Source organism: Ictalurus punctatus, unplaced genomic scaffold (assembly GCF_001660625.3).
Source record: "Ictalurus punctatus breed USDA103 unplaced genomic scaffold, Coco_2.0 tig00064117, whole genome shotgun sequence".
NCBI classification, from domain to species: Eukaryota; Metazoa; Chordata; class Actinopteri; order Siluriformes; family Ictaluridae; genus Ictalurus; species Ictalurus punctatus.
The window spans coordinates 18,770-42,021 of NW_026521159.1; the positions used below are offsets into that span (position 1 = coordinate 18,770).

The following is a 23,252-nucleotide window of genomic DNA, read 5'->3' on the forward strand; positions in this document are numbered from 1 at the left end:
TGAAGATTGGACAACGCTGCTTAAGACCAATCAGCATATAGACATATTTGCTTAAAATATAAAACATTGACTATATAGATGGCTGATCGCGGAAAATGGACACCTCTCATCACAGTTTGCATGCTAGCTTGTCGCTAACAAGAGACAGACACGGAGAGACCGCATGTTCTCACCTTTTCGCCCCTGTTCACGGGTCAAACGTGCCCTGTTGCATAATGACGTGTTTACAAACAGCAAAGAGAGCACTAAGAACTCAAGTGGGAAGCAGAAAGAGTCGTAGGAGGCCTGCAGAGAAGCCCATGGCACATTCTGTTGACCAACTCATTCTCAGGCAGGTGATTCCTTCCTTATCCGCCAACTACCATGAAATACCACGAGACGCTCCAAGTTACAATCGGTGCATTGCCGGGAATCGAACCCAGGTCAACTGGGAGCGGTTTCCCTTCCATTGAGCTTTTTAGCAAGGCAGATAACAGTTGCTTGCAAAATCACGGGCAGTCTCTGCTTTTCCACTGAATGTGGAAGCCTGGCTCTTTCCTTCATCAAGAAGACAAGAGTAATGATGCGCTTGACTCGAGGTTGCGACTTGTAATTCCCCACCCCAAGCGGGAAAACGCAAGCAAACGTACCCTCAACCTGAAATTGCCATTCCTCAACGTGGGAAGTCTTCTCATCTCCGGGTTCCTTCCCTGTTCATCGAGTGACGTCGAGCCGGCATGACGGATTCAGAACTCACAAAGTGGCACTTACCTCGGTGGTTATTTGCTTTAGATCAGGGTTGTCCAGTCTTCTCCAGAATGGGCCAGTGTGGTTGCAGGTTGTCATTCTAACCAAGCAGAAGCCACACTTTAGTCTATTGAAAGCCAAGATCAGCGGAGCCAACAATTGGAATCAGGTGTGGCTCCTGCTAGATTGGAACCAAAAGCTGAAGATTGGACAACGCTGCTTAAGACCAATCAGCATATAGACATATTTGCTTATAAAATATAAAACATTGACTATATAGATGGCTGATCGCGGAAAATGTACACCTCTCATCACAGTTTGCATGCTAGCTTGTCGCTAACAAGAGACAGACACGGAGAGACCGCATGTTCTCACCTTTTCGCCCCTGTTCACGGGTCAAACGTGCCCTGTTGCATAATGACGTGTTTACAAACAGCAAAGAGAGCACTAAGAACTCAAGTGGGAAGCAGAAAGAGTCGTAGGAGGCCTGCAGAGAAGCCCATGGCACATTCTGTTGACCAACTCATTCTCAGGCAGGTGATTCCTTCCTTATCCGCCAACTACCATGAAATACCACGAGACGCTCCAAGTTACAATCGGTGCATTGGCCGGGAATCGAACCCAGGTCAACTGGGAGCGGTTTCCCTTCCATTGAGCTTTTGTAGCAAGGCAGATAACAGTTGCTTGCAAAATCACGGGCAGTCTCTGCTTTTCCACTGAATGTGGAAGCCTGGCTCTTTCCTTCATCAAGAAGACAAGAGTAATGATGCGCTTGACTCGAGGTTGCGACTTGTAATTCCCCACCTCCAAGCGGGAAAACGCAAAGCAAACGTACCCTCAACCTGAAATTGCCATTCCTCAACCGTGGGAAGTCTTCTCATCTCCCGGTTCCTTCCCTGTTCATCGAGTGACGTCGAGCCGGCATGACGGATTCAGAACTCACAAAGTGGCACTTACCTCGGTGGTTATTTGCTTTAGATCAGGGTTGTCCAGTCTTCTCCAGAATGGGCCAGTGTGGTTGCAGGTTGTCATTCTAACCAAGCAGAAGCCACACTTTAGTCTATTGAAAGCCAAGATCAGCGGAGCCAACAATTGGAATCAGGTGTGGCTCCTGCTAGATTGGAACCAAAAGCTGAAGATTGGACAACGCTGCTTAAGACCAATCAGCATATAGACATATTTGCTTATTAAATATAAAACATTGACTATATAGATGGCTGATCGCGGAAAATGTACACCTCTCATCACAGTTTGCATGCTAGCTTGTCGCTAACAAGAGACAGACACGGAGAGACCGCATGTTCTCACCTTTTCGCCCCTGTTCACGGGTCAAACGTGCCCTGTTGCATAATGACGTGTTTACAAACAGCAAAGAGAGCACTAAGAACTCAAGTGGGAAGCAGAAAGAGTCGTAGGAGGCCTGCAGAGAAGCCCATGGCACATTCTGTTGACCAACTCATTCTCAGGCAGGTGATTCCTTCCTTATCCGCCAACTACCATGAAATACCACGAGACGCTCCAAGTTACAATCGGTGCATTGGCCGGGAATCGAACCCAGGTCAACTGGGAGCGGTTTCCCTTCCATTGAGCTTTTGTAGCAAGGCAGATAACAGTTGCTTGCAAAATCACGGGCAGTCTCTGCTTTTCCACTGAATGTGGAAGCCTGGCTCTTTCCTTCATCAAGAAGACAAGAGTAATGATGCGCTTGACTCGAGGTTGCGACTTGTAATTCCCCACCTCCAAGCGGGAAAACGCAAAGCAAACGTACCCTCAACCTGAAATTGCCATTCCTCAACCGTGGGAAGTCTTCTCATCTCCCGGTTCCTTCCCTGTTCATCGAGTGACGTCGAGCCGGCATGACGGATTCAGAACTCACAAAGTGGCACTTACCTCGGTGGTTATTTGCTTTAGATCAGGGTTGTCCAGTCTTCTCCAGAATGGGCCAGTGTGGTTGCAGGTTGTCATTCTAACCAAGCAGAAGCCACACTTTAGTCTATTGAAAGCCAAGATCAGCGGAGCCAACAATTGGAATCAGGTGTGGCTCCTGCTAGATTGGAACCAAAAGCTGAAGATTGGACAACGCTGCTTAAGACCAATCAGCATATAGACATATTTGCTTATAAATATAAAACATTGACTATATAGATGGCTGATCGCGGAAAATGGACACCTCTCATCACAGTTTGCATGCTAGCTTGTCGCTAACAAGAGACAGACACGGAGAGACCGCATGTTCTCACCTTTTCGCCCCTGTTCACGGGTCAAACGTGCCCTGTTGCATAATGACGTGTTTACAAACAGCAAAGAGAGCACTAAGAACTCAAGTGGGAAGCAGAAAGAGTCGTAGGAGGCCTGCAGAGAAGCCCATGGCACATTCTGTTGACCAACTCATTCTCAGGCAGGTGATTCCTTCCTTATCCGCCAACTACCATGAAATACCACGAGACGCTCCAAGTTACAATCGGTGCATTGGCCGGGAATCGAACCCAGGTCAACTGGGAGCGGTTTCCCTTCCATTGAGCTTTTGTAGCAAGGCAGATAACAGTTGCTTGCAAAATCACGGGCAGTCTCTGCTTTTCCACTGAATGTGGAAGCCTGGCTCTTTCCTTCATCAAGAAGACAAGAGTAATGATGCGCTTGACTCGAGGTTGCGACTTGTAATTCCCCACCTCCAAGCGGGAAAACGCAAAGCAAACGTACCCTCAACCTGAAATTGCCATTCCTCAACCGTGGGAAGTCTTCTCATCTCCCGGTTCCTTCCCTGTTCATCGAGTGACGTCGAGCCGGCATGACGGATTCAGAACTCACAAAGTGGCACTTACCTCGGTGGTTATTTGCTTTAGATCAGGGTGTCCAGTCTTCTCCAGAATGGGCCAGTGTGGTTGCAGGTTGTCATTCTAACCAAGCAGAAGCCACACTTTAGTCTATTGAAAGCCAAGATCAGCGGAGCCAACAATTGGAATCAGGTGTGGCTCCTGCTAGATTGGAACCAAAAGCTGAAGATTGGACAACGCTGCTTAAGACCAATCAGCATATAGACATATTTGCTTATAAAATATAAAACATTGACTATATAGATGGCTGATCGCGGAAAATGTACACCTCTCATCACAGTTTGCATGCTAGCTTGTCGCTAACAAGAGACAGACACGGAGAGACCGCATGTTCTCACCTTTTCGCCCCTGTTCACGGGTCAAACGTGCCCTGTTGCATAATGACGTGTTTACAAACAGCAAAGAGAGCACTAAGAACTCAAGTGGGAAGCAGAAAGAGTCGTAGGAGGCCTGCAGAGAAGCCCATGGCACATTCTGTTGACCAACTCATTCTCAGGCAGGTGATTCCTTCCTTATCCGCCAACTACCATGAAATACCACGAGACGCTCCAAGTTACAATCGGTGCATTGGCCGGGAATCGAACCCAGGTCAACTGGGAGCGGTTTCCCTTCCATTGAGCTTTTGTAGCAAGGCAGATAACAGTTGCTTGCAAAATCACGGGCAGTCTCTGCTTTTCCACTGAATGTGGAAGCCTGGCTCTTTCCTTCATCAAGAAGACAAGAGTAATGATGCGCTTGACTCGAGGTTGCGACTTGTAATTCCCCACCTCCAAGCGGGAAAACGCAAAGCAAACGTACCCTCAACCTGAAATTGCCATTCCTCAACCGTGGGAAGTCTTCTCATCTCCGGGTTCCTTCCCTGTTCATCGAGTGACGTCGAGCCGGCATGACGGATTCAGAACTCACAAAGTGGCACTTACCTCGGTGGTTATTTGCTTTAGATCAGGGTTGTCCAGTCTTCTCCAGAATGGGCCAGTGTGGTTGCAGGTTGTCATTCTAACCAAGCAGAAGCCACACTTTAGTCTATTGAAAGCCAAGATCAGCGGAGCCAACAATTGGAATCAGGTGTGGCTCCTGCTAGATTGGAACCAAAAGCTGAAGATTGGACAACGCTGCTTAAGACCAATCAGCATATAGACATATTTGCTTATAAAATATAAAACATTGACTATATAGATGGCTGATCGCGGAAAATGTACACCTCTCATCACAGTTTGCATGCTAGCTTGTCGCTAACAAGAGACAGACACGGAGAGACCGCATGTTCTCACCTTTTCGCCCCTGTTCACGGGTCAAACGTGCCCTGTTGCATAATGACGTGTTTACAAACAGCAAAGAGAGCACTAAGAACTCAAGTGGGAAGCAGAAAGAGTCGTAGGAGGCCTGCAGAGAAGCCCATGGCACATTCTGTTGACCAACTCATTCTCAGGCAGGTGATTCCTTCCTTATCCGCCAACTACCATGAAATACCACGAGACGCTCCAAGTTACAATCGGTGCATTGGCCGGGAATCGAACCCAGGTCAACTGGGAGCGGTTTCCCTTCCATTGAGCTTTTGTAGCAAGGCAGATAACAGTTGCTTGCAAAATCACGGGCAGTCTCTGCTTTTCCACTGAATGTGGAAGCCTGGCTCTTTCCTTCATCAAGAAGACAAGAGTAATGATGCGCTTGACTCGAGGTTGCGACTTGTAATTCCCCACCTCCAAGCGGGAAAACGCAAAGCAAACGTACCCTCAACCTGAAATTGCCATTCCTCAACCGTGGGAAGTCTTCTCATCTCCCGGTTCCTTCCCTGTTCATCGAGTGACGTCGAGCCGGCATGACGGATTCAGAACTCACAAAGTGGCACTTACCTCGGTGGTTATTTGCTTTAGATCAGGGTTGTCCAGTCTTCTCCAGAATGGGCCAGTGTGGTTGCAGGTTGTCATTCTAACCAAGCAGAAGCCACACTTTAGTCTATTGAAAGCCAAGATCAGCGGAGCCAACAATTGGAATCAGGTGTGGCTCCTGCTAGATTGGAACCAAAAGCTGAAGATTGGACAACGCTGCTTAAGACCAATCAGCATATAGACATATTTGCTTATTAAATATAAAACATTGACTATATAGATGGCTGATCGCGGAAAATGGACACCTCTCATCACAGTTTGCATGCTAGCTTGTCGCTAACAAGAGACAGACACGGAGAGACCGCATGTTCTCACCTTTTCGCCCCTGTTCACGGGTCAAACGTGCCCTGTTGCATAATGACGTGTTTACAAACAGCAAAGAGAGCACTAAGAACTCAAGTGGGAAGCAGAAAGAGTCGTAGGAGGCCTGCAGAGAAGCCCATGGCACATTCTGTTGACCAACTCATTCTCAGGCAGGTGATTCCTTCCTTATCCGCCAACTACCATGAAATACCACGAGACGCTCCAAGTTACAATCGGTGCATTGGCCGGGAATCGAACCCAGGTCAACTGGGAGCGGTTTCCCTTCCATTGAGCTTTTGTAGCAAGGCAGATAACAGTTGCTTGCAAAATCACGGGCAGTCTCTGCTTTTCCACTGAATGTGGAAGCCTGGCTCTTTCCTTCATCAAGAAGACAAGAGTAATGATGCGCTTGACTCGAGGTTGCGACTTGTAATTCCCCACCTCCAAGCGGGAAAACGCAAAGCAAACGTACCCTCAACCTGAAATTGCCATTCCTCAACCGTGGGAAGTCTTCTCATCTCCCGGTTCCTTCCCTGTTCATCGAGTGACGTCGAGCCGGCATGACGGATTCAGAACTCACAAAGTGGCACTTACCTCGGTGGTTATTTGCTTTAGATCAGGGTTGTCCAGTCTTCTCCAGAATGGGCCAGTGTGGTTGCAGGTTGTCATTCTAACCAAGCAGAAGCCACACTTTAGTCTATTGAAAGCCAAGATCAGCGGAGCCAACAATTGGAATCAGGTGTGGCTCCTGCTAGATTGGAACCAAAAGCTGAAGATTGGACAACGCTGCTTAAGACCAATCAGCATATAGACATATTTGCTTATAAAATATAAAACATTGACTATATAGATGGCTGATCGCGGAAAATGTACACCTCTCATCACAGTTTGCATGCTAGCTTGTCGCTAACAAGAGACAGACACGGAGAGACCGCATGTTCTCACCTTTTCGCCCCTGTTCACGGGTCAAACGTGCCCTGTTGCATAATGACGTGTTTACAAACAGCAAAGAGAGCACTAAGAACTCAAGTGGGAAGCAGAAAGAGTCGTAGGAGGCCTGCAGAGAAGCCCATGGCACATTCTGTTGACCAACTCATTCTCAGGCAGGTGATTCCTTCCTTATCCGCCAACTACCATGAAATACCACGAGACGCTCCAAGTTACAATCGGTGCATTGGCCGGGAATCGAACCCAGGTCAACTGGGAGCGGTTTCCCTTCCATTGAGCTTTTGTAGCAAGGCAGATAACAGTTGCTTGCAAAATCACGGGCAGTCTCTGCTTTTCCACTGAATGTGGAAGCCTGGCTCTTTCCTTCATCAAGAAGACAAGAGTAATGATGCGCTTGACTCGAGGTTGCGACTTGTAATTCCCCACCTCCAAGCGGGAAAACGCAAAGCAAACGTACCCTCAACCTGAAATTGCCATTCCTCAACCGTGGGAAGTCTTCTCATCTCCCGGTTCCTTCCCTGTTCATCGAGTGACGTCGAGCCGGCATGACGGATTCAGAACTCACAAAGTGGCACTTACCTCGGTGGTTATTTGCTTTAGATCAGGGTTGTCCAGTCTTCTCCAGAATGGGCCAGTGTGGTTGCAGGTTGTCATTCTAACCAAGCAGAAGCCACACTTTAGTCTATTGAAAGCCAAGATCAGCGGAGCCAACAATTGGAATCAGGTGTGGCTCCTGCTAGATTGGAACCAAAAGCTGAAGATTGGACAACGCTGCTTAAGACCAATCAGCATATAGACATATTTGCTTATTAAATATAAAACATTGACTATATAGATGGCTGATCGCGGAAAATGGACACCTCTCATCACAGTTTGCATGCTAGCTTGTCGCTAACAAGAGACAGACACGGAGAGACCGCATGTTCTCACCTTTTCGCCCCTGTTCACGGGTCAAACGTGCCCTGTTGCATAATGACGTGTTTACAAACAGCAAAGAGAGCACTAAGAACTCAAGTGGGAAGCAGAAAGAGTCGTAGGAGGCCTGCAGAGAAGCCTATGGCACATTCTGTTGACCAACTCATTCTCAGGTAGGTGATTCCTTCCTTTTGTGCCAACTACCATAAAGTACCTGGAGAAGCTCCAAGCCGTGGACGGGCCAAGAATTGGAGCCGGGTCAACTGCTTGGACTGGAGCTATGCTCACCACTATACCACCAATGCCACGCTGCACCATTCAGCTCTGGTGAACAAAGTGTACGTATGTGCACCACCAAAGTGCCACCGCACCGTGGTTTCTGTAGTGTAGTGGTTATCACGTTTGCCTCACACGCAAAAGGTCCCTGGTTCGAGACCGGGCAGAAACAAGCTAGAAATTCTGAACTTTGCTTTAATGACTGAGCGGTTGTCATCACTGTAGGATCAGGTCCTCTAGGAACAGCCAGAAAGCGAGACCTCCTTTACAGAGGAGATTTCCTTCTTTTGTAGCAAAGCAGTTAATATTTGCTTACCAAATGAAAGGGAGTCTCTGGTTTTCCCCAGAAAGTGGAAGCCTGGCTCTTTCGTTGCTCAACAAGACTCTGTGCGTGACTGGAAAATTTTCCGTAAAGTACTGCTCGCCGAGTTCACCTCGAGAGGTCTGCAAGAGGTCTGCGGCCGAAAAAGGCTGGGAGCGGTTTCCCTTCCATTGAGCTTTTGTAGCAAGGCAGATAACAGTTGCTTGCAAAATCACGGGCAGTCTCTGCTTTTCCACTGAATGTGGAAGCCTGGCTCTTTCCTTCATCAAGAAGACAAGAGTAATGATGCGCTTGACTCGAGGTTGCGACTTGTAATTCCCCACCCCCAAGCGGGAAAACGCAAAGCAAACGTACCCTCAACCTGAAATTGCCATTCCTCAACCGTGGGAAGTCTTCTCATCTCCGGGTTCCTTCCCTGTTCATCGAGTGACGTCGAGCCGGCATGACGGATTCAGAACTCACAAAGTGGCACTTACCTCGGTGGTTATTTGCTTTAGATCAGGGTTGTCCAGTCTTCTCCAGAATGGGCCAGTGTGGTTGCAGGTTGTCATTCTAACCAAGCAGAAGCCACACTTTAGTCTATTGAAAGCCAAGATCAGCGGAGCCAACAATTGGAATCAGGTGTGGCTCCTGCTAGATTGGAACCAAAAGCTGAAGATTGGACAACGCTGCTTAAGACCAATCAGCATATAGACATATTTGCTTATAAAATATAAAACATTGACTATATAGATGGCTGATCGCGGAAAATGTACACCTCTCATCACAGTTTGCATGCTAGCTTGTCGCTAACAAGAGACAGACACGGAGAGACCGCATGTTCTCACCTTTTCGCCCCTGTTCACGGGTCAAACGTGCCCTGTTGCATAATGACGTGTTTACAAACAGCAAAGAGAGCACTAAGAACTCAAGTGGGAAGCAGAAAGAGTCGTAGGAGGCCTGCAGAGAAGCCCATGGCACATTCTGTTGACCAACTCATTCTCAGGCAGGTGATTCCTTCCTTATCCGCCAACTACCATGAAATACCACGAGACGCTCCAAGTTACAATCGGTGCATTGGCCGGGAATCGAACCCAGGTCAACTGGGAGCGGTTTCCCTTCCATTGAGCTTTTGTAGCAAGGCAGATAACAGTTGCTTGCAAAATCACGGGCAGTCTCTGCTTTTCCACTGAATGTGGAAGCCTGGCTCTTTCCTTCATCAAGAAGACAAGAGTAATGATGCGCTTGACTCGAGGTTGCGACTTGTAATTCCCCACCTCCAAGCGGGAAAACGCAAAGCAAACGTACCCTCAACCTGAAATTGCCATTCCTCAACCGTGGGAAGTCTTCTCATCTCCCGGTTCCTTCCCTGTTCATCGAGTGACGTCGAGCCGGCATGACGGATTCAGAACTCACAAAGTGGCACTTACCTCGGTGGTTATTTGCTTTAGATCAGGGTTGTCCAGTCTTCTCCAGAATGGGCCAGTGTGGTTGCAGGTTGTCATTCTAACCAAGCAGAAGCCACACTTTAGTCTATTGAAAGCCAAGATCAGCGGAGCCAACAATTGGAATCAGGTGTGGCTCCTGCTAGATTGGAACCAAAAGCTGAAGATTGGACAACGCTGCTTAAGACCAATCAGCATATAGACATATTTGCTTATAAAATATAAAACATTGACTATATAGATGGCTGATCGCGGAAAATGGACACCTCTCATCACAGTTTGCATGCTAGCTTGTCGCTAACAAGAGACAGACACGGAGAGACCGCATGTTCTCACCTTTTCGCCCCTGTTCACGGGTCAAACGTGCCCTGTTGCATAATGACGTGTTTACAAACAGCAAAGAGAGCACTAAGAACTCAAGTGGGAAGCAGAAAGAGTCGTAGGAGGCCTGCAGAGAAGCCCATGGCACATTCTGTTGACCAACTCATTCTCAGGCAGGTGATTCCTTCCTTATCCGCCAACTACCATGAAATACCACGAGACGCTCCAAGTTACAATCGGTGCATTGGCCGGGAATCGAACCCAGGTCAACTGGGAGCGGTTTCCCTTCCATTGAGCTTTTGTAGCAAGGCAGATAACAGTTGCTTGCAAAATCACGGGCAGTCTCTGCTTTTCCACTGAATGTGGAAGCCTGGCTCTTTCCTTCATCAAGAAGACAAGAGTAATGATGCGCTTGACTCGAGGTTGCGACTTGTAATTCCCCACCTCCAAGCGGGAAAACGCAAAGCAAACGTACCCTCAACCTGAAATTGCCATTCCTCAACCGTGGGAAGTCTTCTCATCTCCCGGTTCCTTCCCTGTTCATCGAGTGACGTCGAGCCGGCATGACGGATTCAGAACTCACAAAGTGGCACTTACCTCGGTGGTTATTTGCTTTAGATCAGGGTTGTCCAGTCTTCTCCAGAATGGGCCAGTGTGGTTGCAGGTTGTCATTCTAACCAAGCAGAAGCCACACTTTAGTCTATTGAAAGCCAAGATCAGCGGAGCCAACAATTGGAATCAGGTGTGGCTCCTGCTAGATTGGAACCAAAAGCTGAAGATTGGACAACGCTGCTTAAGACCAATCAGCATATAGACATATTTGCTTATAAAATATAAAACATTGACTATATAGATGGCTGATCGCGGAAAATGTACACCTCTCATCACAGTTTGCATGCTAGCTTGTCGCTAACAAGAGACAGACACGGAGAGACCGCATGTTCTCACCTTTTCGCCCCTGTTCACGGGTCAAACGTGCCCTGTTGCATAATGACGTGTTTACAAACAGCAAAGAGAGCACTAAGAACTCAAGTGGGAAGCAGAAAGAGTCGTAGGAGGCCTGCAGAGAAGCCCATGGCACATTCTGTTGACCAACTCATTCTCAGGCAGGTGATTCCTTCCTTATCCGCCAACTACCATGAAATACCACGAGACGCTCCAAGTTACAATCGGTGCATTGGCCGGGAATCGAACCCAGGTCAACTGGGAGCGGTTTCCCTTCCATTGAGCTTTTGTAGCAAGGCAGATAACAGTTGCTTGCAAAATCACGGGCAGTCTCTGCTTTTCCACTGAATGTGGAAGCCTGGCTCTTTCCTTCATCAAGAAGACAAGAGTAATGATGCGCTTGACTCGAGGTTGCGACTTGTAATTCCCCACCTCCAAGCGGGAAAACGCAAAGCAAACGTACCCTCAACCTGAAATTGCCATTCCTCAACCGTGGGAAGTCTTCTCATCTCCGGGTTCCTTCCCTGTTCATCGAGTGACGTCGAGCCGGCATGACGGATTCAGAACTCACAAAGTGGCACTTACCTCGGTGGTTATTTGCTTTAGATCAGGGTTGTCCAGTCTTCTCCAGAATGGGCCAGTGTGGTTGCAGGTTGTCATTCTAACCAAGCAGAAGCCACACTTTAGTCTATTGAAAGCCAAGATCAGCGGAGCCAACAATTGGAATCAGGTGTGGCTCCTGCTAGATTGGAACCAAAAGCTGAAGATTGGACAACGCTGCTTAAGACCAATCAGCATATAGACATATTTGCTTATTAAATATAAAACATTGACTATATAGATGGCTGATCGCGGAAAATGGACACCTCTCATCACAGTTTGCATGCTAGCTTGTCGCTAACAAGAGACAGACACGGAGAGACCGCATGTTCTCACCTTTTCGCCCCTGTTCACGGGTCAAACGTGCCCTGTTGCATAATGACGTGTTTACAAACAGCAAAGAGAGCACTAAGAACTCAAGTGGGAAGCAGAAAGAGTCGTAGGAGGCCTGCAGAGAAGCCCATGGCACATTCTGTTGACCAACTCATTCTCAGGCAGGTGATTCCTTCCTTATCCGCCAACTACCATGAAATACCACGAGACGCTCCAAGTTACAATCGGTGCATTGGCCGGGAATCGAACCCAGGTCAACTGGGAGCGGTTTCCCTTCCATTGAGCTTTTGTAGCAAGGCAGATAACAGTTGCTTGCAAAATCACGGGCAGTCTCTGCTTTTCCACTGAATGTGGAAGCCTGGCTCTTTCCTTCATCAAGAAGACAAGAGTAATGATGCGCTTGACTCGAGGTTGCGACTTGTAATTCCCCACCTCCAAGCGGGAAAACGCAAAGCAAACGTACCCTCAACCTGAAATTGCCATTCCTCAACCGTGGGAAGTCTTCTCATCTCCCGGTTCCTTCCCTGTTCATCGAGTGACGTCGAGCCGGCATGACGGATTCAGAACTCACAAAGTGGCACTTACCTCGGTGGTTATTTGCTTTAGATCAGGGTTGTCCAGTCTTCTCCAGAATGGGCCAGTGTGGTTGCAGGTTGTCATTCTAACCAAGCAGAAGCCACACTTTAGTCTATTGAAAGCCAAGATCAGCGGAGCCAACAATTGGAATCAGGTGTGGCTCCTGCTAGATTGGAACCAAAAGCTGAAGATTGGACAACGCTGCTTAAGACCAATCAGCATATAGACATATTTGCTTATAAAATATAAAACATTGACTATATAGATGGCTGATCGCGGAAAATGTACACCTCTCATCACAGTTTGCATGCTAGCTTGTCGCTAACAAGAGACAGACACGGAGAGACCGCATGTTCTCACCTTTTCGCCCCTGTTCACGGGTCAAACGTGCCCTGTTGCATAATGACGTGTTTACAAACAGCAAAGAGAGCACTAAGAACTCAAGTGGGAAGCAGAAAGAGTCGTAGGAGGCCTGCAGAGAAGCCCATGGCACATTCTGTTGACCAACTCATTCTCAGGCAGGTGATTCCTTCCTTATCCGCCAACTACCATGAAATACCACGAGACGCTCCAAGTTACAATCGGTGCATTGGCCGGGAATCGAACCCAGGTCAACTGGGAGCGGTTTCCCTTCCATTGAGCTTTTGTAGCAAGGCAGATAACAGTTGCTTGCAAAATCACGGGCAGTCTCTGCTTTTCCACTGAATGTGGAAGCCTGGCTCTTTCCTTCATCAAGAAGACAAGAGTAATGATGCGCTTGACTCGAGGTTGCGACTTGTAATTCCCCACCTCCAAGCGGGAAAACGCAAAGCAAACGTACCCTCAACCTGAAATTGCCATTCCTCAACCGTGGGAAGTCTTCTCATCTCCCGGTTCCTTCCCTGTTCATCGAGTGACGTCGAGCCGGCATGACGGATTCAGAACTCACAAAGTGGCACTTACCTCGGTGGTTATTTGCTTTAGATCAGGGTTGTCCAGTCTTCTCCAGAATGGGCCAGTGTGGTTGCAGGTTGTCATTCTAACCAAGCAGAAGCCACACTTTAGTCTATTGAAAGCCAAGATCAGCGGAGCCAACAATTGGAATCAGGTGTGGCTCCTGCTAGATTGGAACCAAAAGCTGAAGATTGGACAACGCTGCTTAAGACCAATCAGCATATAGACATATTTGCTTATAAAATATAAAACATTGACTATATAGATGGCTGATCGCGGAAAATGTACACCTCTCATCACAGTTTGCATGCTAGCTTGTCGCTAACAAGAGACAGACACGGAGAGACCGCATGTTCTCACCTTTTCGCCCCTGTTCACGGGTCAAACGTGCCCTGTTGCATAATGACGTGTTTACAAACAGCAAAGAGAGCACTAAGAACTCAAGTGGGAAGCAGAAAGAGTCGTAGGAGGCCTGCAGAGAAGCCCATGGCACATTCTGTTGACCAACTCATTCTCAGGCAGGTGATTCCTTCCTTATCCGCCAACTACCATGAAATACCACGAGACGCTCCAAGTTACAATCGGTGCATTGGCCGGGAATCGAACCCAGGTCAACTGGGAGCGGTTTCCCTTCCATTGAGCTTTTGTAGCAAGGCAGATAACAGTTGCTTGCAAAATCACGGGCAGTCTCTGCTTTTCCACTGAATGTGGAAGCCTGGCTCTTTCCTTCATCAAGAAGACAAGAGTAATGATGCGCTTGACTCGAGGTTGCGACTTGTAATTCCCCACCTCCAAGCGGGAAAACGCAAAGCAAACGTACCCTCAACCTGAAATTGCCATTCCTCAACCGTGGGAAGTCTTCTCATCTCCCGGTTCCTTCCCTGTTCATCGAGTGACGTCGAGCCGGCATGACGGATTCAGAACTCACAAAGTGGCACTTACCTCGGTGGTTATTTGCTTTAGATCAGGGTTGTCCAGTCTTCTCCAGAATGGGCCAGTGTGGTTGCAGGTTGTCATTCTAACCAAGCAGAAGCCACACTTTAGTCTATTGAAAGCCAAGATCAGCGGAGCCAACAATTGGAATCAGGTGTGGCTCCTGCTAGATTGGAACCAAAAGCTGAAGATTGGACAACGCTGCTTAAGACCAATCAGCATATAGACATATTTGCTTATTAAATATAAAACATTGACTATATAGATGGCTGATCGCGGAAAATGGACACCTCTCATCACAGTTTGCATGCTAGCTTGTCGCTAACAAGAGACAGACACGGAGAGACCGCATGTTCTCACCTTTTCGCCCCTGTTCACGGGTCAAACGTGCCCTGTTGCATAATGACGTGTTTACAAACAGCAAAGAGAGCACTAAGAACTCAAGTGGGAAGCAGAAAGAGTCGTAGGAGGCCTGCAGAGAAGCCTATGGCACATTCTGTTGACCAACTCATTCTCAGGTAGGTGATTCCTTCCTTTTGTGCCAACTACCATAAAGTACCTGGAGAAGCTCCAAGCCGTGGACGGGCCAAGAATTGGAGCCGGGTCAACTGCTTGGACTGGAGCTATGCTCACCACTATACCACCAATGCCACGCTGCACCATTCAGCTCTGGTGAACAAAGTGTACGTATGTGCACCACCAAAGTGCCACCGCACCGTGGTTTCTGTAGTGTAGTGGTTATCACGTTTGCCTCACACGCAAAAGGTCCCTGGTTCGAGACCGGGCAGAAACAAGCTAGAAATTCTGAACTTTGCTTTAATGACTGAGCGGTTGTCATCACTGTAGGATCAGGTCCTCTAGGAACAGCCAGAAAGCGAGACCTCCTTTACAGAGGAGATTTCCTTCTTTTGTAGCAAAGCAGTTAATATTTGCTTACCAAATGAAAGGGAGTCTCTGGTTTTCCCCAGAAAGTGGAAGCCTGGCTCTTTCGTTGCTCAACAAGACTCTGTGCGTGACTGGAAAATTTTCCGTAAAGTACTGCTCGCCGAGTTCACCTCGAGAGGTCTGCAAGAGGTCTGCGGCCGAAAAAGGCTGGGAGCGGTTTCCCTTCCATTGAGCTTTTGTAGCAAGGCAGATAACAGTTGCTTGCAAAATCACGGGCAGTCTCTGCTTTTCCACTGAATGTGGAAGCCTGGCTCTTTCCTTCATCAAGAAGACAAGAGTAATGATGCGCTTGACTCGAGGTTGCGACTTGTAATTCCCCACCCCAAGCGGGAAAACGCAAAGCAAACGTACCCTCAACCTGAAATTGCCATTCCTCAACCGTGGGAAGTCTTCTCATCTCCGGGTTCCTTCCCTGTTCATCGAGTGACGTCGAGCCGGCATGACGGATTCAGAACTCACAAAGTGGCACTTACCTCGGTGGTTATTTGCTTTAGATCAGGGTTGTCCAGTCTTCTCCAGAATGGGCCAGTGTGGTTGCAGGTTGTCATTCTAACCAAGCAGAAGCCACACTTTAGTCTATTGAAAGCCAAGATCAGCGGAGCCAACAATTGGAATCAGGTGTGGCTCCTGCTAGATTGGAACCAAAAGCTGAAGATTGGACAACGCTGCTTAAGACCAATCAGCATATAGACATATTTGCTTATAAAATATAAAACATTGACTATATAGATGGCTGATCGCGGAAAATGTACACCTCTCATCACAGTTTGCATGCTAGCTTGTCGCTAACAAGAGACAGACACGGAGAGACCGCATGTTCTCACCTTTTCGCCCCTGTTCACGGGTCAAACGTGCCCTGTTGCATAATGACGTGTTTACAAACAGCAAAGAGAGCACTAAGAACTCAAGTGGGAAGCAGAAAGAGTCGTAGGAGGCCTGCAGAGAAGCCCATGGCACATTCTGTTGACCAACTCATTCTCAGGCAGGTGATTCCTTCCTTATCCGCCAACTACCATGAAATACCACGAGACGCTCCAAGTTACAATCGGTGCATTGGCCGGGAATCGAACCCAGGTCAACTGGGAGCGGTTTCCCTTCCATTGAGCTTTTGTAGCAAGGCAGATAACAGTTGCTTGCAAAATCACGGGCAGTCTCTGCTTTTCCACTGAATGTGGAAGCCTGGCTCTTTCCTTCATCAAGAAGACAAGAGTAATGATGCGCTTGACTCGAGGTTGCGACTTGTAATTCCCCACCTCCAAGCGGGAAAACGCAAAGCAAACGTACCCTCAACCTGAAATTGCCATTCCTCAACCGTGGGAAGTCTTCTCATCTCCCGGTTCCTTCCCTGTTCATCGAGTGACGTCGAGCCGGCATGACGGATTCAGAACTCACAAAGTGGCACTTACCTCGGTGGTTATTTGCTTTAGATCAGGGTTGTCCAGTCTTCTCCAGAATGGGCCAGTGTGGTTGCAGGTTGTCATTCTAACCAAGCAGAAGCCACACTTTAGTCTATTGAAAGCCAAGATCAGCGGAGCCAACAATTGGAATCAGGTGTGGCTCCTGCTAGATTGGAACCAAAAGCTGAAGATTGGACAACGCTGCTTAAGACCAATCAGCATATAGACATATTTGCTTATTAAATATAAAACATTGACTATATAGATGGCTGATCGCGGAAAATGGACACCTCTCATCACAGTTTGCATGCTAGCTTGTCGCTAACAAGAGACAGACACGGAGAGACCGCATGTTCTCACCTTTTCGCCCCTGTTCACGGGTCAAACGTGCCCTGTTGCATAATGACGTGTTTACAAACAGCAAAGAGAGCACTAAGAACTCAAGTGGGAAGCAGAAAGAGTCGTAGGAGGCCTGCAGAGAAGCCCATGGCACATTCTGTTGACCAACTCATTCTCAGGCAGGTGATTCCTTCCTTATCCGCCAACTACCATGAAATACCACGAGACGCTCCAAGTTACAATCGGTGCATTGGCCGGGAATCGAACCCAGGTCAACTGGGAGCGGTTTCCCTTCCATTGAGCTTTTGTAGCAAGGCAGATAACAGTTGCTTGCAAAATCACGGGCAGTCTCTGCTTTTCCACTGAATGTGGAAGCCTGGCTCTTTCCTTCATCAAGAAGACAAGAGTAATGATGCGCTTGACTCGAGGTTGCGACTTGTAATTCCCCACCCCAAGCGGGAAAACGCAAAGCAAACGTACCCTCAACCTGAAATTGCCATTCCTCAACCGTGGGAAGTCTTCTCATCTCCGGGTTCCTTCCCTGTTCATCGAGTGACGTCGAGCCGGCATGACGGATTCAGAACTCACAAAGTGGCACTTACCTCGGTGGTTATTTGCTTTAGATCAGGGTTGTCCAGTCTTCTCCAGAATGGGCCAGTGTGGTTGCAGGTTGTCATTCTAACCAAGCAGAAGCCACACTTTAGTCTATTGAAAGCCAAGATCAGCGGAGCCAACAATTGGAATCAGGTGTGGCTCCTGCTAGATTGGAACCAAAAGCTGAAGATTGGACAACGCTGCTTAAGACCAATCAGCATATAGACATATTTGCTTATAAAATATAAAACATTGACTATATAGATGGCTGATCGCGGAAAATGTACACCTCTCATCACAGTTTGCATGCTAGCTTGTCGCTAACAAGAGACAGACACGGAGAGACCGCATGTTCTCACCTTTTCGCCCCTGTTCACGGGTCAAACGTGCCCTGTTGCATAATGACGTGTTTACAAACAGCAAAGAGAGCACTAAGAACTCAAGTGGGAAGCAGAAAGAGTCGTAGGAGGCCTGCAGAGAAGCCCATGGCACATTCTGTTGACCAACTCATTCTCAGGCAGGTGATTCCTTCCTTATCCGCCAACTACCATGAAATACCACGAGACGCTCCAAGTTACAATCGGTGCATTGGCCGGGAATCGAACCCAGGTCAACTGGGAGCGGTTTCCCTTCCATTGAGCTTTTGTAGCAAGGCAGATAACAGTTGCTTGCAAAATCACGGGCAGTCTCTGCTTTTCCACTGAATGTGGAAGCCTGGCTCTTTCCTTCATCAAGAAGACAAGAGTAATGATGCGCTTGACTCGAGGTTGCGACTTGTAATTCCCCACCTCCAAGCGGGAAAACGCAAAGCAAACGTACCCTCAACCTGAAATTGCCATTCCTCAACCGTGGGAAGTCTTCTCATCTCCCGGTTCCTTCCCTGTTCATCGAGTGACGTCGAGCCGGCATGACGGATTCAGAACTCACAAAGTGGCACTTACCTCGGTGGTTATTTGCTTTAGATCAGGGTTGTCCAGTCTTCTCCAGAATGGGCCAGTGTGGTTGCAGGTTGTCATTCTAACCAAGCAGAAGCCACACTTTAGTCTATTGAAAGCCAAGATCAGCGGAGCCAACAATTGGAATCAGGTGTGGCTCCTGCTAGATTGGAACCAAAAGCTGAAGATTGGACAACGCTGCTTAAGACCAATCAGCATATAGACATATTTGCTTATTAAATATAAAACATTGACTATATAGATGGCTGATCGCGGAAAATGGACACCTCTCATCACAGTTTGCATGCTAGCTTGTCGCTAACAAGAGACAGACACGGAGAGACCGCATGTTCTCACCTTTTCGCCCCTGTTCACGGGTCAAACGTGCCCTGTTGCATAATGACGTGTTTACAAACAGCAAAGAGAGCACTAAGAACTCAAGTGGGAAGCAGAAAGAGTCGTAGGAGGCCTGCAGAGAAGCCTATGGCACATTCTGTTGACCAACTCATTCTCAGGTAGGTGATTCCTTCCTTTTGTGCCAACTACCATAAAGTACCTGGAGAAGCTCCAAGCCGTGGACGGGCCAAGAATTGAAGCCGGGTCAACTGCTTGGACTGGAGCTATGCTCACCACTATACCACCAATGCCACGCTGCACCATTCAGCTCTGGTGAACAAAGTGTACGTATGTGCACCACCAAAGTGCCACCGCACCGTGGTTTCTGTAGTGTAGTGGTTATCACGTTTGCCTCACACGCAAAAGGTCCCTGGTCCGAGACCGGGCAGAAACAAGCTAGAAATTCTGAACTTTGCTTTAATGACTGAGCGGTTGTCATCACTGTAGGATCAGGTCCTCTAGGAACAGCCAGAAAGCGAGACCTCCTTTACAGAGGAGATTTCCTTCTTTTGTAGCAAAGCAGTTAATATTTGCTTACCAAATGAAAGGGAGTCTCTGGTTTTCCCCAGAAAGTGGAAGCCTGGCTCTTTCGTTGCTCAACAAGACTCTGTGCGTGACTGGAAAATTTTCCGTAAAGTACTGCTCGCCGAGTTCACCTCGAGAGGTCTGCAAGAGGTCTGCGGCCGAAAAAGGCTGGGAGCGGTTTCCCTTCCATTGAGCTTTTGTAGCAAGGCAGATAACAGTTGCTTGCAAAATCACGGGCAGTCTCTGCTTTTCCACTGAATGTGGAAGCCTGGCTCTTTCCTTCATCAAGAAGACAAGAGTAATGATGCGCTTGACTCGAGGTTGCGACTTGTAATTCCCCACCCCCAAGCGGGAAAACGCAAAGCAAACGTACCCTCAACCTGAAATTGCCATTCCTCAACCGTGGGAAGTCTTCTCATCTCCGGGTTCCTTCCCTGTTCATCGAGTGACGTCGAGCCGGCATGACGGATTCAGAACTCACAAAGTGGCACTTACCTCGGTGGTTATTTGCTTTAGATCAGGGTTGTCCAGTCTTCTCCAGAATGGGCCAGTGTGGTTGCAGGTTGTCATTCTAACCAAGCAGAAGCCACACTTTAGTCTATTGAAAGCCAAGATCAGCGGAGCCAACAATTGGAATCAGGTGTGGCTCCTGCTAGATTGGAACCAAAAGCTGAAGATTGGACAACGCTGCTTAAGACCAATCAGCATATAGACATATTTGCTTATAAAATATAAAACATTGACTATATAGATGGCTGATCGCGGAAAATGTACACCTCTCATCACAGTTTGCATGCTAGCTTGTCGCTAACAAGAGACAGACACGGAGAGACCGCATGTTCTCACCTTTTCGCCCCTGTTCACGGGTCAAACGTGCCCTGTTGCATAATGACGTGTTTACAAACAGCAAAGAGAGCACTAAGAACTCAAGTGGGAAGCAGAAAGAGTCGTAGGAGGCCTGCAGAGAAGCCCATGGCACATTCTGTTGACCAACTCATTCTCAGGCAGGTGATTCCTTCCTTATCCGCCAACTACCATGAAATACCACGAGACGCTCCAAGTTACAATCGGTGCATTGGCCGGGAATCGAACCCAGGTCAACTGGGAGCGGTTTCCCTTCCATTGAGCTTTTGTAGCAAGGCAGATAACAGTTGCTTGCAAAATCACGGGCAGTCTCTGCTTTTCCACTGAATGTGGAAGCCTGGCTCTTTCCTTCATCAAGAAGACAAGAGTAATGATGCGCTTGACTCGAGGTTGCGACTTGTAATTCCCCACCTCCAAGCGGGAAAACGCAAAGCAAACGTACCCTCAACCTGAAATTGCCATTCCTCAACCGTGGGAAGTCTTCTCATCTCCCGGTTCCTTCCCTGTTCATCGAGTGACGTCGAGCCGGCATGACGGATTCAGAACTCACAAAGTGGCACTTACCTCGGTGGTTATTTGCTTTAGATCAGGGTTGTCCAGTCTTCTCCAGAATGGGCCAGTGTGGTTGCAGGTTGTCATTCTAACCAAGCAGAAGCCACACTTTAGTCTATTGAAAGCCAAGATCAGCGGAGCCAACAATTGGAATCAGGTGTGGCTCCTGCTAGATTGGAACCAAAAGCTGAAGATTGGACAACGCTGCTTAAGACCAATCAGCATATAGACATATTTGCTTATTAAATATAAAACATTGACTATATAGATGGCTGATCGCGGAAAATGGACACCTCTCATCACAGTTTGCATGCTAGCTTGTCGCTAACAAGAGACAGACACGGAGAGACCGCATGTTCTCACCTTTTCGCCCCTGTTCACGGGTCAAACGTGCCCTGTTGCATAATGACGTGTTTACAAACAGCAAAGAGAGCACTAAGAACTCAAGTGGGAAGCAGAAAGAGTCGTAGGAGGCCTGCAGAGAAGCCTATGGCACATTCTGTTGACCAACTCATTCTCAGGTAGGTGATTCCTTCCTTTTGTGCCAACTACCATAAAGTACCTGGAGAAGCTCCAAGCCGTGGACGGGCCAAGAATTGAGCCGGGTCAACTGCTTGGACTGGAGCTATGCTCACCACTATACCACCAATGCCACGCTGCACCATTCAGCTCTGGTGAACAAAGTGTACGTATGTGCACCACCAAAGTGCCACCGCACCGTGGTTTCTGTAGTGTAGTGGTTATCACGTTTGCCTCACACGCAAAAGGTCCCTGGTTCGAGACCGGGCAGAAACAAGCTAGAAATTCTGAACTTTGCTTTAATGACTGAGCGGTTGTCATCACTGTAGGATCAGGTCCTCTAGGAACAGCCAGAAAGCGAGACCTCCTTTACAGAGGAGATTTCCTTCTTTTGTAGCAAAGCAGTTAATATTTGCTTACCAAATGAAAGGGAGTCTCTGGTTTTCCCCAGAAAGTGGAAGCCTGGCTCTTTCGTTGCTCAACAAGACTCTGTGCGTGACTGGAAAATTTTCCGTAAAGTACTGCTCGCCGAGTTCACCTCGAGAGGTCTGCAAGAGGTCTGCGGCCGAAAAAGGCTGGGAGCGGTTTCCCTTCCATTGAGCTTTTGTAGCAAGGCAGATAACAGTTGCTTGCAAAATCACGGGCAGTCTCTGCTTTTCCACTGAATGTGGAAGCCTGGCTCTTTCCTTCATCAAGAAGACAAGAGTAATGATGCGCTTGACTCGAGGTTGCGACTTGTAATTCCCCACCCCAAGCGGGAAAACGCAAAGCAAACGTACCCTCAACCTGAAATTGCCATTCCTCAACCGTGGGAAGTCTTCTCATCTCCGGGTTCCTTCCCTGTTCATCGAGTGACGTCGAGCCGGCATGACGGATTCAGAACTCACAAAGTGGCACTTACCTCGGTGGTTATTTGCTTTAGATCAGGGTTGTCCAGTCTTCTCCAGAATGGGCCAGTGTGGTTGCAGGTTGTCATTCTAACCAAGCAGAAGCCACACTTTAGTCTATTGAAAGCCAAGATCAGCGGAGCCAACAATTGGAATCAGGTGTGGCTCCTGCTAGATTGGAACCAAAAGCTGAAGATTGGACAACGCTGCTTAAGACCAATCAGCATATAGACATATTTGCTTATAAAATATAAAACATTGACTATATAGATGGCTGATCGCGGAAAATGTACACCTCTCATCACAGTTTGCATGCTAGCTTGTCGCTAACAAGAGACAGACACGGAGAGACCGCATGTTCTCACCTTTTCGCCCCTGTTCACGGGTCAAACGTGCCCTGTTGCATAATGACGTGTTTACAAACAGCAAAGAGAGCACTAAGAACTCAAGTGGGAAGCAGAAAGAGTCGTAGGAGGCCTGCAGAGAAGCCCATGGCACATTCTGTTGACCAACTCATTCTCAGGCAGGTGATTCCTTCCTTATCCGCCAACTACCATGAAATACCACGAGACGCTCCAAGTTACAATCGGTGCATTGGCCGGGAATCGAACCCAGGTCAACTGGGAGCGGTTTCCCTTCCATTGAGCTTTTGTAGCAAGGCAGATAACAGTTGCTTGCAAAATCACGGGCAGTCTCTGCTTTTCCACTGAATGTGGAAGCCTGGCTCTTTCCTTCATCAAGAAGACAAGAGTAATGATGCGCTTGACTCGAGGTTGCGACTTGTAATTCCCCACCTCCAAGCGGGAAAACGCAAAGCAAACGTACCCTCAACCTGAAATTGCCATTCCTCAACCGTGGGAAGTCTTCTCATCTCCCGGTTCCTTCCCTGTTCATCGAGTGACGTCGAGCCGGCATGACGGATTCAGAACTCACAAAGTGGCACTTACCTCGGTGGTTATTTGCTTTAGATCAGGGTTGTCCAGTCTTCTCCAGAATGGGCCAGTGTGGTTGCAGGTTGTCA

At 48.1% G+C, this 23,252-nt stretch overlaps 3 non-coding genes across 3 annotated transcripts; all 3 read left to right on the forward strand.

Moving 5' to 3' along the window:
• Positions 1-7,990: 7,990 nt before the first annotated feature.
• trnav-cac (transfer RNA valine (anticodon CAC)) lies at positions 7,991-8,063 on the forward strand. Its single transcript has one exon. It is a non-coding gene; the product is annotated as a tRNA-Val (tRNA).
• A 6,935-nt stretch (positions 8,064-14,998) lies between these two features.
• Positions 14,999-15,071, forward strand: trnav-cac (transfer RNA valine (anticodon CAC)). Its single transcript has one exon. It is a non-coding gene; the product is annotated as a tRNA-Val (tRNA).
• A 6,476-nt stretch (positions 15,072-21,547) lies between these two features.
• trnav-cac (transfer RNA valine (anticodon CAC)) lies at positions 21,548-21,620 on the forward strand. The gene has a single exon. It is a non-coding gene; the product is annotated as a tRNA-Val (tRNA).
• Positions 21,621-23,252: the final 1,632 nt, after the last annotated feature.